This window comes from Coregonus clupeaformis, unplaced genomic scaffold, assembly GCF_020615455.1.
Source record: "Coregonus clupeaformis isolate EN_2021a unplaced genomic scaffold, ASM2061545v1 scaf1791, whole genome shotgun sequence".
Lineage (NCBI taxonomy): Eukaryota > Metazoa > Chordata > Actinopteri > Salmoniformes > Salmonidae > Coregonus > Coregonus clupeaformis.
The window spans coordinates 17501-25000 of NW_025535245.1; the positions used below are offsets into that span (position 1 = coordinate 17501).

General features: G+C 42.6%; 1 protein-coding gene across 1 annotated transcript in view; it reads left to right on the top strand.

Annotated features, from left to right (window-relative positions):
• The window catches only part of LOC121561921 (prominin-1-A-like), a gene marked incomplete at its 5' end in the record, with an annotated part of 38982 nt that overhangs the window by 10352 nt on the left and 21130 nt on the right, over nucleotides 1–7500 (top strand). The window lies entirely within an intron of this gene.

A 7500-nucleotide genomic window follows, 5' to 3' on the forward strand; every position in this document is an offset into this window, starting at 1 on the left:
TCTGTTCTCGGTTGCAACACTCACTACCGAGTTCCAAACTGCCTCTGGAAGCAACGTCAGCACAAGAACTGTTCATCTGGAGCTTCATGAAATGGGTTTCCATGGCCGAGCAGCCGCACATAAGCCTAAGATCACCATGCGCAATGCCAAGCGTCGGCTGGAGTGGTGTAAAGCTCGCCGCCATTGGACTCTGGAGCAGTGGAAACACGTTCTCTGGAGTGATGAATCACGCTTCACCGTCTGGCAGTCTGACGGACAAATCTGGGTTTGGCGGATGCAAGGAGAACGCTACCTGCCCAAATGCAAAGTGACAACTATAAAGTTTGGTGGAGGAGGAATAATGGTCTGGGGCTGTTTTTCATGGTTCGGGCAAAGCCCCTTAGTTCCAGTGAAGGGAAATCTTAACGATACAGCATACAATGACATTCTAGACGATTCTGTGCTTCCAACTTTGTGGCAACAGTTTGGGGAAGGCCCTTTCTTGTTTCAGCATGACAATGCCCCCGTGCACAAAGCGAGGTCCATACAGAAATGGTTTGTCGAGATCGGTGTGGAAGAACTTGTCTGGCCTGCACAGAGCCCTGCCCTCAACCCCATCAAACAACTTTGGGATGCATTGGAACGCCGACTTTGAGCCAGGCCTAATCGCCCAACATCAGTGCCCCGACCTCACTAATGCTCTTGTGGCTGAATGGAAGCAAGTCCCTGCAGCAATGTTCCAACATCTAGTGGAAAGCCTTCCCAGAAGAGTGGAGGCTGTTATAGCAGCAAAGGGGGGGGACCAACTCCATGCTAATGCCCATGATTTTGGAATGAGATGTTCGACGAGCAGGTGTCCACATACTTGTGGTAATGTGGTGTATCTGTAAGGTGTTATGTATGATATAATGTGATACCATTCTATAGCATTTATACTAGGCACTACTTTATGTTGTAACCGTGGAACCTAGAGCATTGATACTGATTGAGTACTGCGCCTGTGCATGAATGTTCTGTGCTTGAACTTTACTTTGAACGATAAAGTCATGTAAACGTTATCTCTGTTTCAAGTATCATTACTACTGTTTGTGTAGTCATAAGAACACAACATAAGCTCCATCGGTCGAGCAGTGAATTTCAAGCACAGATTCCAACCACAAAAGACCAGGGAGGTTTTCCAATGCCTCGCAGAGAAGGGCACCTATTGGTAGATGGGTAAAAATAAAAAAAAGCAGACATTGAATATCCCTTTGAGCATGGTTATGTTGTTAATTACACTTTGAATGGTGTATCAATACACCCAGTCACTACGAAGATACAGGCGTCCTTCCTAACTCAGTTGCCGGAGAGGAAGGAAACCTTTCCACGATTTCACCATGAGGCCAATGGTCACTTTTATAGAGATTATTGGCTGTGATCGGAAAAAACTGAGGATGGATCAACAACATTTGCAATTACTCCACAATACTAATTGACAGAGTGAAAAGAAGGAAGACTGTACAGAATAACAATTTTCCAAAACGTGCATCCTGTTTGCAACATGGCACTAAAGTAATACTGCAAGAAATGTGGCAAAGCAATTAACTTTTTGTCCTGAATACAAAGTGTTTATGTTTGGGGAAAATCCAATACAACACATTACTGAGTATCACTCTCCATATGTTCAAGCATAGTGGTGGCTGCATCATGTTATGGGTATGCTTGTCATCATTAACGACGGGGGAGTTTTTCAGGATAAAAATAAACGTAATGGAGCTAAGCCCAGGCAAAATCCTAGAGGAAACCCTGGTTCAGTCTGCTTTCCACCAGACACTGGGAGACTAGAGGAAACCCTGGTTCAGTCTGCTTTCCACCAGACACTGGGAGACTAGAGGAAACCCTGGTTCAGTCTGCTTTCCACCAGACACTGGGAGACTAGAGGAAACCCTGGTTCAGTCTGCTTTCCACCAGACACTGGGAGACTAGAGGAAACCCTGGTTCAGTCTGCTTTCCACCAGACACTGGGAGACTAGAGGAAACCCTGGTTCAGTCTGCTTTCCACCAGACACTGGGAGATGAATTCACCTTTCAGCAGGACAATAACTTAAAACAAAAGGTCAAATCTACACTGGAGTTGCTTATTAAGAAGACAGTGAATGTTCCTGAGTAGCAGAGTTACAGTTTTGACTTAAATGTACTTGAAAATCTATGGAAAGACCTGAAAATGGTTGTCTAGCAATGATCAACAACTAATTTGACAGAACTTGAAGAATTTTGAAAATTATAATGGGCAAATGTTGTACAATCCAGGTGTTCAAAGCTCTTAGAGACTTACCCAGAAAGACTCACAGCTGTAATCGCTGCCAAAGGTGCTTCTACAAAGTATTGACTCAGGGAGCTGAATACTTATGGAAATGAGATATTTCTGTATTTCATTTTCAATAAATTTACAAACATTGTTTTCACTTTGTCATTATGGGGTGTTGTGTATAGATGGGTGGAATCCATTTAGAATTCAGGCTGTCAACTAAATGTGTATACTTTCTGAAGGCACTGTGTGTGTGTGTATATATGTGTATATATATATATATATATATATATATATGTGTTGTAATACTCTGTGGTACTATGTGTGTGTTGTAATGTTGTTGTTCTGCACAACGTTGTGTATTTGTGTGAGAAAAATGAAATGGCGTGTGTGTGTGTGTGTGTAGTTATCATGGTGTGTGTAGTTATCATGGTGTGTGTGTAGTTATCATGGTGTGTGTAGTTATCATGGTGTGTGTGTGTAGTTATCATGGTGTGTGTAGTTATCATGGTGTGTGTGTAGTTATCGTGGTGTGTGTAGTTATCATGGTGTGTGTGTGTAGTTATCGTGGTGTGTGTAGTTATCATGGTGTGTGTGTGTAGTTATCATGGTGTGTGTGTGTAGTTATCGTGGTGTGTGTAGTTATCATGGTGTGTGTGTGTAGTTATCATGGTGTGTGTGTGTAGTTATCGTGGTGTGTGTAGTTATCATGGTGTGTGTGTGTAGTTATCATGGTGTGTGTGTGTAGTTATCATGGTGTGTGTGTGTAGTTATCATGGTGTGTGTGTGTGTAGTTATCATGGTGTGTGTGTGTAGTTATCATGGTGTGTGTGTGTAGTTATCATGGTGTGTGTGTAGTTATCATGGTGTGTGTGTAGTTATCATGGTGTGTGTGTGTAGTTATCATGGTGTGTGTGTGTAGTTATCATGGTGTGTGTGTGTAGTTATCATGGTGTGTGTGTGTGTAGTTATCATGGTGTGTGTAGTTATCATGGTGTGTGTGTAGTTATCATGGTGTGTGTGTGTAGTTATCATGGTGTGTGTAGTTATCATGGTGTGTGTAGTTATCATGGTGTGTGTGTGTAGTTATCATGGTGTGTGTGTGTGTAGTTATCATGGTGTGTGTAGTTATCATGGTGTGTGTGTAGTTATCATGGTGTGTGTGTGTAGTTATCATGGTGTGTGTGTGGTTATCATGGTGTGTGTAGTTATCATGGTGTGTGTAGTTATCATGGTGTGTGTGTAGTTATCATGGTGTGTGTGTGTAGTTATCATGGTGTGTGTAGTTATCATGGTGTGTGTAGTTATCATGGTGTGTGTAGTTATCATGGTGTGTGTGTAGTTATCATGGTGTGTGTGTGTGTAGTTATCATGGTGTGTGTAGTTATCATGGTGTGTGTGTGGTTATCATGGTGTGTGTGTGTAGTTATCATGGTGTGTGTGTGTAGTTATCATGGTGTGTGTAGTTATCATGGTGTGTGTGTAGTTATCATGGTGTGTGTGTAGTTATCATGGTGTGTGTAGTTACCATGGTGTGTGTAGTTATCATGGTGTGTGTGTGTAGTTATCATGGTGTGTGTAGTTATCATGGTGTGTGTGTGTAGTTATCATGGTGTGTGTGTAGTTATCATGGTGTGTGTAGTTATCATGGTGTGTGTGTAGTTATCATGGTGTGTGTAGTTATCATGGTGTGTGTGTGTAGTTATCATGGTGTGTGTAGTTATCATGGTGTGTGTAGTTATCATGGTGTGTGTGTAGTTATCATGGTGTGTGTAGTTATCATGGTGTGTGTGTGTAGTTATCATGGTGTGTGTAGTTATCATGGTGTGTGTGTGTAGTTATCATGGTGTGTGTGTAGTTATCATGGTGTGTGTAGTTATCATGGTGTGTGTAGTTATCATGGTGTGTGTGTGTAGTTATCATGGTGTGTGTGTGGTTATCATGGTGTGTGTAGTTATCATGGTGTGTGTAGTTATCATGGTGTGTGTGTAGTTATCATGGTGTGTGTGTAGTTATCATGGTGTGTGTAGTTATCATGGTGTGTGTAGTTATCATGGTGTGTGTAGTTATCATGGTGTGTGTGTAGTTATCATGGTGTGTGTGTGTGTAGTTATCATGGTGTGTGTAGTTATCATGGTGTGTGTGTGTAGTTATCATGGTGTGTGTAGTTATCATGGTGTGTGTGTGGTTATCATGGTGTGTGTGTAGTTATCATGGTGTGTGTGTGGTTATCATGGTGTGTGTAGTTATCATGGTGTGTGTGTGGTTAGGTTATTATCGTTTTGTGTTTTTATAATCATTTTATTTGTATTAACTTTTTTCATTGTAGTTATATAAAAATATTTCAATTTCGTTTTATATAATTTAGTTTCAGTTTTGGTGTTAGGGACAGAAAGCCAGCAGGGGAGGCTAGGAGCATTTTTCTTTGGAGGGGGGGTTAGGATGTCACTTCTTGCCACTAGGGGGCAGTAATACATAAGGTGATGGTCAGATCATAGGTTAGGTTAGATTTAATTGATAAAGTAAATCTCAATGGATTTATAATGAATAGCACTGAGACTGGTGAAACACATATGGTGGAAGGAAACTATCTCTCGCTCATGTTTACACCAATCCAATGCTTCTCAACTTTAGTAGAACATGTAAGAAGAATCAAGATAGCTGTAGAGATAGACCTAGACCCATCTGAAACATGACCTTGTCCTGGCAGCATTTACCATCCAGATTCAGTAACTAGACCTATCTGAAACATGGCCTTGTCCTGGCAGCATTTACCATCCAGATTCAGTAACTAGACCTATCTGAAACATGGCCTTGTCCTGGCAGCATTTACCATCCAGATTCAGTAACTAGACCTATCTGAAACATGACCTTGTCCTGGCAGCATTTACCATCCAGATTCAGTAACTAGACCTATCTGAAACATGGCCTTCTCCTGGTAGCATTTACCCACCAGACTCAGTAACTAGACCTATCTGAAACATGGCCTTGTCCTGGCAGCATTTACCATCCAGATTCAGTAACTAGACCTATCTGAAACATGGCCTTGTCCTGGCAGCATTTACCATCCAGATTCAGTAACTAGACCTATCTGAAACATGGCCTTGTCCTGGCAGCATTTACCATCCAGATTCAGTAACTAGACCTATCTGAAACATGGCCTTCTCCTGGCAGCATTTACCATCCAGATTCAGTAACTAGACCTATCTGAAACATGGCCTTGTCCTGGCAGCATTTACCATCCAGATTCAGTAACTAGACCTATCTGAAACATGGCCTTGTCCTGGCAGCATTTACCATCCAGATTCAGTAACTAGACCTATCTGAAACATGGCCTTGTCCTGGCAGCATTTACCATCCAGATTCAGTAACTAGACCTATCTGAAACATGGCCTTCTCCTGGCAGCATTTACCATCCAGATTCAGTAACTAGACCTATCTGAAACATGGCCTTGTCCTGGCAGCATTTACCATCCAGATTCAGTAACTAGACCTATCTGAAACATGACCTTGTCCTGGTAGCATTTACCATCCAGATTCAGTAACTAGACCTATCTGAAACATGGCCTTGTCCTGGCAGCATTTACCCACCAGACTCAGTAACTAGACCTATCTGAAACATGGCCTTGTCCTGGCAGCATTTACCATCCAGATTCAGTAACTAGACCTATCTGAAACATGGCCTTGTCCTGGCAGCATTTACCATCCAGATTCAGTAACTAGACCTATCTGAAACATGGCCTTCTCCTGGCAGCATTTACCATCCAGATTCAGTAACTAGACCTATCTGAAACATGGCCTTCTCCTGGTAGCATTTACCCACCAGACTCAGTAACTAGACCTATCTGAAACATGGCCTTGTCCTGGCAGCATTTACCATCCAGATTCAGTAACTAGACCTATCTGAAACATGGCCTTGTCCTGGCAGCATTTACCATCCAGATTCAGTAACTAGACCTATCTGAAACATGGCCTTGTCCTGGCAGCATTTACCATCCAGATTCAGTAACTAGACCTATCTGAAACATGGCCTTCTCCTGGCAGCATTTACCATCCAGATTCAGTAACTAGACCTATCTGAAACATGGCCTTGTCCTGGCAGCATTTACCATCCAGATTCAGTAACTAGACCTATCTGAAACATGGCCTTGTCCTGGCAGCATTTACCATCCAGATTCAGTAACTAGACCTATCTGAAACATGGCCTTCTCCTGGCAGCATTTACCATCCAGATTCAGTAACTAGACCTATGTGAAAGATGGCCTTCTCCTGGCAGCATTTACCATCCAGATTCAGTAACTAGACCTATCTGAAACATGGCCTTGTCCTGGCAGCATTTACCATCCAGATTCAGTAACTAGACCTATCTGAAACATGGCCTTGTCCTGGTAGCATTTACCCACCAGATTCAGTAACTAGACCTATCTGAAACATGGCCTTCTCCTGGCAGCATTTACCATCCAGATTCAGAAACTAGACCTATGTGAAACATGGCCTTGTCCTGGCAGCATTTACCATCCAGATTCAGTAACTAGACCTATCTGAAACATGACCTTCTCCTGGCAGCATTTACCATCCAGATTCAGTAACTAGACCTATCTGAAACATGGCCTTCTCCTGGTAGCATTTACCCACCAGACTCAGTAACTAGACCTATGTGAAACATGGCCTTGTCCTGGCAGCATTTACCATCCAGATTCAGTAACTAGACCTATCTGAAACATGACCTTCTCCTGGCAGCATTTACCATCCAGATTCAGTAACTAGACCTATCTGAAACATGGCCTTCTCCTGGTAGCATTTACCCACCAGACTCAGTAACTAGACCTATCTGAAACATGGCCTTTCCTGGCAGCATTTACCATCCAGATTCAGTAACTAGACCTATCTGAAACATGGCCTTCTCCTGGCAGCATTTACCATCCAGATTCAGTAACTAGACCTATCTGAAACATGGCCTTCTCCTGGCAGCATTTACCATCCAGATTCAGTAACTAGACCTATCTGAAACATGGCCTTGTCCTGGCAGCATTTACCATCCAGATTCAGTAACTAGACCTATCTGAAACATGGCCTTCTCCTGGCAGCATTTATCCACCAGATTCAGTAACTAGACCTATCTGAAACATGGCCTTGTCCTGGCAGCATTTACCCACCAGATTCAGTAACTAGACCTATCTGAAACATGGCCTTCTCCTGGCAGCATTTACCCACCAGATTCAGTAACTAGACCT